We start from the raw sequence: 8,562 nt of genomic DNA on the forward strand, positions 1-8,562 counted from the left end.
ACCGCATTATGTAAGCAATTATTATTCAAGCAAGTCATTCCAGCTGCAAGATGCAAGCAACTGTAAGGCTATCCTCAGCAAATAAATACAGATCTTTTTCATCTCCAAGCACACTGTGCTGCTTACAAATGCCCAATAAGCTCCTGTATCTGTGGACACTGGAGAAAAAGAATCTCAACATCACTTATGTCCATCAACTTAACAGCTGCAGCATTGCAATCTTGTCCAAACAGCATATCAGTTCATAGAAGGGAGCAATCTAGAGGCAAGAATAAGTTCAAAAGGAAGAAAACTGAAAAGCCGAGTAGAAAAGTGCAGTAGGAAGAAAAAGCAAAGTTTGTTAGAATGCATGTGCATGGTAGACATTAATCGAAGTGATGTAGCCTCAAAAGATTCTGTTATTCAATCTCTTCAGGATGATAATCTTGCTTTAAGGTTCATTTTAGTAATGTGGTGATATTATATCTAATTTTCTATAGGTCTGAGTTGAAAGAAAAAGAGGAAGTAATAAATGACTTATTGACAAGCTTAAATAATGTTACTTACCACCCTCCTTCTAACACTGGTAAATCGATTGATGAAGTAGGAGAACGCCAGCGTAGAAGAAAGCTAATGACATTAAGAGAGGCCAGTAAAAAAGCACTATGGTTCCTTGACTCATTTAATATTGACGTGTAGTCTATCATTGTTAAAACCAGAAACAGTAATGAATTAATAAGTATTGAATTTGCGTCACCTGAAATAAGTCACCATAAGAGTCATGGACTAATAAATGAAGTTCTCTACCTTCTTGATGCTTTCAACATTTCAGACGAGTTCTATCACGAGTTGTCAATGTTGCATCCTTCACTCCCTCGTTTATGTGCAGTAAAAACAAGAAGAAGTAACATATCTTCTAATGTACCAATCCTTCGTCTCCCAAAACCACATTCTGGTTGCTATAGATCTCTAAAAGAATACTTAGCTGAGATTTTAATGAAAAAAGTACGTGTAAGTTACAATGTTAATTCTAATGAATAAAAGTAACATTCAATATAATAGGATGATCATATTACGTCAAAAGTTACTGTTAAGATTAGTGGAGATGGAGCTCCATTCTATCGCTCATCTTCATACATTTTATTGTCTTTCAGCCTTCCTTTTGTTGACAACAATTCTCTCTCATCTGAAGGTACATGTATTAATTAAAATAAAATCCAAAATACAAGTATTTTAGAAAATCATACCTTTGCCATGTTGTCCGGCAACGAAGGTTATAAGACACTTAAGGAAGGTTTTGCTCCAGTGATTGATGATATCAATGACTTAATTGAAAAGAGTGTCATTGAAGTAAATGGAATTGATGTTACGCTTGATATTATTTTTGGAGGAGACTATAAGGTATAACAAAATTGGTGGTTATTAACTATTAGTAATTACCATTTAAGTTTTTGCTCTTAATGATGGGATTAAATGCAGCACACTCAAATTATGCTTGTTTGTTCTGTGATATCAAAAAAGATCAAAGGTATAGGTACAATAACAACAATTATTATAATACATGTACATGTACATGTACAATAGACACAACACAGGTGCAGTTACTAAACAAAAGAACACTACCGACTCTTTGTGAACATTCAAAGAAAGGATTATATGGGGTAATTCATGAGCCCATCATAAAGATAGAAATTGATAAGGTTAAAAAACATACATATTGTAAATGATGAGTGCATGAGACAGATAGTTGTTGATGAACTTCACTTACTGCTTCGGATAAGTGATGCACTAATCAGGAACGTTGTTATGGCAGCAATGACAGCAGATATGCGAATTCACAAAGATGAGTCGAAACAGACAGCAAAGCTCCTACAATTAATTAGAGAATGTGGCATTACTTTCAGAGTAAGGAATCAAATAAACGTACGTACATTGAAACGTACATTGTACCTCATTTTGAAAATAATTATAGATCTGGCGTTCTAAGGATACTAAAGGAGAAGTACAGTGGACATCTCTTCGAGGAGCAGATACGAAGAAACTTTTGCTTAAACTCCCTCCATTTATACCAGGCATTGTACCAAACAATGGCCCAGCCATACAACAACTGTGGATAGTACGTTATACAATAATTATTAACCATTTTAAACCATAATTATTAACTATTTTTATAGGATTTTGGAAGCATCTATGCCATAATAACAAAATTAAATGTAGCAGGAAGTGAAATAAATGAATTGGAGAAAATGGTAACATCTTACGTGTATACAATTCATTAGTTGAAGTGCTTCCTTTAGACCAAAAGATGGATTAATGATTTTACGTCAATTCCTCTGGACGGGCATTCGAAAAGTAACATCACTCCATATATGCACTTGATGGTCAGTCACATACCAGCAATGATGAGACGATACGGCTCTATCAAACCTTTCTCTGGTCAAGGTTATAAAATACATCATAACTGTACATTCATATACTCTATACTTATTCCTTACAGGAGTGGAGAAGAATAATGATTCTGCTAGAAGGAGCTATTTCTCCAGTAACCACTTTGACCCTTCAAAGGAAGTCCTGCTTTCTGCGGCAAGAAAAGAAGCTCTGTCCAGTACAAAGAGAGTAAAGAGGGGATATAGAAAACTAGATAAGGAGTACTGGAGTAAAGAGATATTTGCCAAGAGAAGGAGAGAAGAAGCAGAGGAAGAAGTTGACATCTAAAGCTATAGTCACGAGGTGGTTGCCATATTATAACATGACTCAACAGCCTCGCATGCATGAATATCATTAACTATTATCATCAAAATTATTTTAGGCATCTTTTTAAGTATACATCTTTACAAGTTTAGCAGACAACAATTCTGTGAATGTTTTAATCCCATCTTTATGTGACAATTGTGTAAATTTCACTGAACTGTCCATATATATGGGAAATACTACAGAGCAGCATTCACCATACTTATTGAAATACTTAAAATGATTGTCTTTAAAATAGGGTTCTACAAAATCACTTCTCTGGTACAGACGTCCTGGCTTCTTGGTGACTTTGGTACCTTTACCATTAAATAAGAAATTAAAAACATGTCGGTGAAATTCCAGTTGAATAGATCGTTTACGAAGGAGTCCCACTCTCAAACTGCTATTCAAAGCTAAACAAAATGCACTAACGGCATCTAAAACAGAGCGAAGTGGTGGCTCTGGGTCATTGAACAACCTAGTTCAATGAATAATGTGAACCACACACACAGGCAATTCACTTACTTAATAGCTAAGGGAGTGATGTGGCTTGATGGTAGCCACAAAGCATCTTCTTTAGGGTAACCCTTCCACAATACAAGATATTCTGTCTTCTAATAACGATGCAATCAGAAAAGTAATGTAAATCAAGCAGGAGGAAAGCTGCTTAAGTCAATTACCTTCCTGGTCCTCTTTTCTACAAGTCTTTCTACTTCATAAATACCTTCATCATCTGTTACAACTAAAGTATCATCTTCCTCACTCTCAACATCATCATTTCCTGAGCACAGAGCCCTGAAATAACCAACTTCTTTCACAGAACCGCTCCTCTTAGCTCTAGTCGCAGCCATATTGTATATCGTTGTCATGACAATTGCAATAAATGAATCTAATTAAAACAATGAATACAATTATAAATATCATGAATATAATTATGACCATCATGAATATAATTAACGGCTGGTGACCGGAAGTTCCATTGAGATTGCTGGACATGGATCATCCAGTGCAAGAAAGAAGGACAATGTACAATAGAGGAGCAGACAGGTTTATGCCTTTCTAATGGCTTGCTATGTCTATTTGTATATTACTGTATAGGGAGTATATTTCCCAGGAAAAGTATTTCACAAATATTACCTTTTAACCTATTCACAAAAAAACATTTTTGCGTTTTTCTTCTACTGACCATAATACAATGGTAAAAAAAAAATTTTCATAGATAAAAGTTTTCACAAATTTTTTTAAAAAGTGAAATTAGCGAAAATGAAACACTGTAAAATATACAACCTATACAGTACTTTTGGAACGATTATTAGGATGTAAAAATGGCTATGTATCACCATGCCCTGCACTGCAAAATCACAGATTATAGGAGCATTAGCATTTACATTGTCCCTATTACATGTACATACATGTATATAAATTTTAAAAACTATTGCCCTGTGATCTCTTTTCACAAAAATATTTGTCGCTTTCGCTAATTACAGGCACTATCCATTTAATTTCTTATTTTACGTTTGAAATTAATTATCTTCATTATTGATTCTGGTATTCAGTAGCTGTACTCTGGCAGTTTTAGTGTACTTGCTTACTCATGGCCACAATAGATTATTAATGCATTTAAATTTAAAACCTCAGTTTAAGTTAGTTTTGTAATTCATTAAGTTTTGAGCAGTGCTTCTGATTTTTATCAAAGTTATGGAAATACAGCAGCCCAAGGCTAAGTGAATTATTACACTAGTGCATAGTTTACATAGATAGTTAACATTAAGAGACATGCAAATTCATGCACCATGTCCAGTGACTATAAAAGCAATAATACATGTACTGCGCAAGTAGTATACTGTAGTTGTACTTGTAATAGTCATCAGTAATGCCAAGATTGTCACTTTAAATTAGAGGAAGAATTGTACTACTAAGAAACAAAGGTTATTTCATTTGTAAACTTAAGCAGAGGCTTGAAGAGGAAGGGACAAAAGTGAGCAGAGTTACACTTTACAATTAAGTAAAGAAAGTGGAGCTACATGGAACAGTTTTGACTTACCAAGAAACAAGATAAACCTATAATAGGAAAGGAGCAGATCATTTTCATTGATCAAGCAATGGTTTGAGAATGATAAATTGACTGCTAGAATTATAAGAGACAGAATGGTTGCTCAGTGGCCCAATTAAGTACCATCAATTTCAACCATAAAGAGAGCACAAAGGTACTTAGGTTTTTTGCGACACAACCACAGTATTGCCAATTAATGAGATAGACAAATAAGCAGAAACGTTTACAGTGGGCCTGAAAACAAAGGCCAGGATGACAGATTGCAAATCGACAATGAACCCAAGCAAATGAGTAGCTATAGTAAACAAATTTTAATACCAATAGGAATATATTAGTGGCAAACACCACCTGAAAGTACTGATTTTAACCCAATAGAGAATGTATGGTGCTCAATGAAGTATCATCTTAGAACTGTAGTCAGCCAATAAACCAGGACGAACTAATCCGAGAAAAAGCATTTATGATTGACAATGACTGCTTTTCTGTGTAAAAAGTACATTAACAATTCATTTAGTTATGCCAGGAATTATAAAAGCAGGAGCTGCATCAGGATATTAACTACATGCAATGAAATACTATAATACTACATATATCATTATGAGAGGGCGGATCAAATTTACCACAGGTGCTGCATATGTGGTACAGTTGCATGTAGCTAACAAAACGTAACTTTATAAGCCTTTTTTTTTGATACAGGCTGTAGCTGTTAACATTTAAATACCTTTTATATTAATTAATAAAAGAATAATATGAGCTCAAGCAATACTATGGAAGCCAGTGATAAGCAATTCATCAGAGCACTCGGGCTTCAACATATCCTCAGGTAGTAGGCTCGAAAGCCAGACCAATGTGGCTTGTCAACATCAGTGTGAGACTCCTTACAATGGCATTGCCGCCAGCCATTGTGTGTGGTTGACCATAGCCCGTAGATTGTTGAGTCTATAACTCCTAATCTGTCAGAATTAGGTCGGTTTGGATCAATTTATTCACTGCTAATGACATGTTTCTTCATTTATAAGCTTAAGTGATGCTTTTTTCAAGTTCTTTCAACGAGGAGGACTGCTGGTTGTCAAGGTAGCCATCTCTTCTTGCCATGTGGTAGTCTGCTAGCTATTGCGCATGAGTAAAATGTGATCTGCCCACTGAAATTGATATATATTACGTATAACATGCCTACTTGGGCTGTCTCTGATTTACAGGCACCTCCCCTCAGGCACTACGTGCCTTCGTGGTCAGTCCCTGTCAATCAGATACAGACCTCCGAGGCGTGATATATCTATTACTTACATATTATTCTGTAATTGTTATGTTTTATTATAAGGTATATTTACTCTGACTATGCATTTAATACAAGGTATAATATAGTCTAGTGCTCTAGTAATGTTCGTCATGTTTAGTATTGGCTTTTAGTGCATCTTTTAATGATTCTAGTTGCGGCGTCTATAGCCTCAACACATGCCTGCCACTCTGCTTTAATCTTGGCCCTACAGTGCTTGGGGTAGTGACAGAAGGCAAGAGCCTTACTATTATCCATTCTGCGTTTCTCATACTGTTTTTCCCTCTTACACCCCTCACATTGCAAGTCAACATTTCCGTTTTAGTAAACACAAGTCATAGCATGTTAGTGAAAATTGCATCTGCTACAGCTCCTTGTTTTTATTTGAAAAGCATCTATGTTCTGAAATTCAGGTAGCTGTACCAGTGGTGGTATGACTGGTTCATGTGCATCTACCTCTGCATCAGGCAAGCTATTTGTACTTGTGAGGGTAAAGTAGGTGGCAGTTGCACTGGTGGAGGAAGTGATGAATGTAGTACATCTACATCATTTACATGTACCTGAGGCACAAACACCTGGCTGTGTTAGTGGAGAGGATGGACAGGTAGGTGCATCAAATGACTCAGACATCTGATTACTGAGATTAGGAATAAAATGAAAATTATGGGTGTTTTTATGAGTTACTGTACCGATCAGCTATAAGTTTACTGAACGTTTACACGACACGGGTGCAGCTAGTCGAGGCACTCAATGCACACTAGTGCAAAGTAGTGCCTGGATCATGCATTTATTTTGTACATCGCATAGCTTACTACGTTCTGTGGTCCACAAGTGTCGTCTAGTGCAGAGTACATTTAGAAATGGCTAGATCTTTATATAGGCATGTCATATTATTTTAACGTGTTAATATATTTTTTGATATGTCTAAAGATACATGTGCGCATTTTATAAAGTATTTATATAGTAGCACACATGCTCACTAAACTGCCACGTGAAAAGTATTTCAACTTGCTACCTATATAAGTAGCACGTGTTGCTCACTGTTGCTGTGCTAAGACTAAGTCTCTAAGGTTGCCAAGTGAGATTTCATCTGTGGTAGCGACATTGCAACAATTGTAGTGCCAGTATGACAACAAGGACCATAACAAACAGCTGAAATAAATAATACTTCCTGGAGTTTAAAGTAGACAAGAATCTCGTCATGGTACCAGAGGGGGCATTAGGAGGAGGTTTCATTGAAATCAATGAAAAAATCATTCACAAGAAGTATACCTGCATTGTAGTCAACAAAGGTGAGTATGTGACTTTCAGTTTCTTGTTATCATGGTTTTATTAGGAAGTGAAAAGGATATGATAATGAAAGAAATATATTTTGGCAATGACGTAAGCTTTGTATCTGTTCTTTATGTGTATGTACCTTCATTTGTATGCAGGACGAAATTACTGATACTTCATGACAAAGGGGCTCAAAAGAAGAGAGTTTTCAATTTAAGCTGTATAGTTCACATGTGTATGTGTACCTTCAGCTGTATACAGGATGAAGTTACTGACTTTCTGTGAAATCTCATGAGAAAGGGGCTAAACTGAAGAGAGTTTTGAATGTAAGCTGCATAGTTCATTAGTGTATGTGTACTTTCATCTGTATACAGGACAAAGTTACTGATTTTGCTGTGAAATCTCATGAGAAAGTGGCTTAACAGAAGAGTTTTGAATGTAAGCTGTATAGTTCACATATGTTTGTACCTTCATCTGTAGGACAAATTTACTGATATTGCTGTGAAATCTCATGAGAAAGAGCTAAGAAAAGAGTTTTGAATGTAAGATATATATTTCACATGTGTATGTGTACCTTCATCTGTATACAGAAAGAAGTTACTGATTTTGCTGTGAAATCTCATCAGAAAGTGTTAAGAAGAAGAGTGTTTTGAATGTAAGCCATAAAGTCAGACATGTGTATGTACCTTCATTTGTAAAGATAGCATGAATTTACTTTCATTGACATTGTGAAGTCAAGCAAACAATCTTTCACCAGTAATACTGTAAGCTGTACTGTAGCTTCTTTATCATTTAGCCTGCTTCATTTATTGTCTGTACACACATGTATATTGGATGATCATGACGTTACTTTAATTAATTCTTATTCTTCACTGGATACTTCATTTCCTGTATATCCTCCTACATGTACCTTCAATAACATGTTCACTGATATCATGACTTTATGTAGAATTCAAACTACAACACGCCACCACTTTCATCAAAAACTGACGACATCATTGATAATTATAATTTTCTTCCGAAGGTATTGCAATATCATCAATAGTTACATAAAATTTTGGGTGCTTTTTACTGGAAAAATGTTCATGCATAAATAGCAATGACAGAATTGAAACAACAGTTGAAAAATCGAGAAATTCATTTTTAAATATGGATACACAAAATGATGGTGGTGACAATGATGACAATATTTCTCCCCTCCCTCTTCCAATCGTAAAGGATGATTTGACCTCGTGGAAATCATTCAGCA

General features: G+C 35.4%; 1 long non-coding RNA gene across 1 annotated transcript; it reads right to left on the reverse strand.

The window, feature by feature from the left end:
• Positions 1–1,039: 1,039 nt before the first annotated feature.
• LOC109581075 (uncharacterized) lies at positions 1,040–2,714 on the reverse strand. The gene is made up of 7 exons (XR_002184491.1): positions 2,475–2,714; positions 2,241–2,412; positions 1,930–2,086; positions 1,748–1,848; positions 1,420–1,483; positions 1,227–1,373; positions 1,040–1,165 (listed from the first exon to the last, which is right to left on the reverse strand). It is a non-coding gene; the product is annotated as an uncharacterized LOC109581075 (long non-coding RNA).
• Positions 2,715–8,562: the final 5,848 nt, after the last annotated feature.

This window comes from Amphimedon queenslandica, unplaced genomic scaffold, assembly GCF_000090795.2.
Source record: "Amphimedon queenslandica unplaced genomic scaffold, v1.1 AMPQUscaffold_13464, whole genome shotgun sequence".
NCBI lineage: Eukaryota > Metazoa > Porifera > Demospongiae > Haplosclerida > Niphatidae > Amphimedon > Amphimedon queenslandica.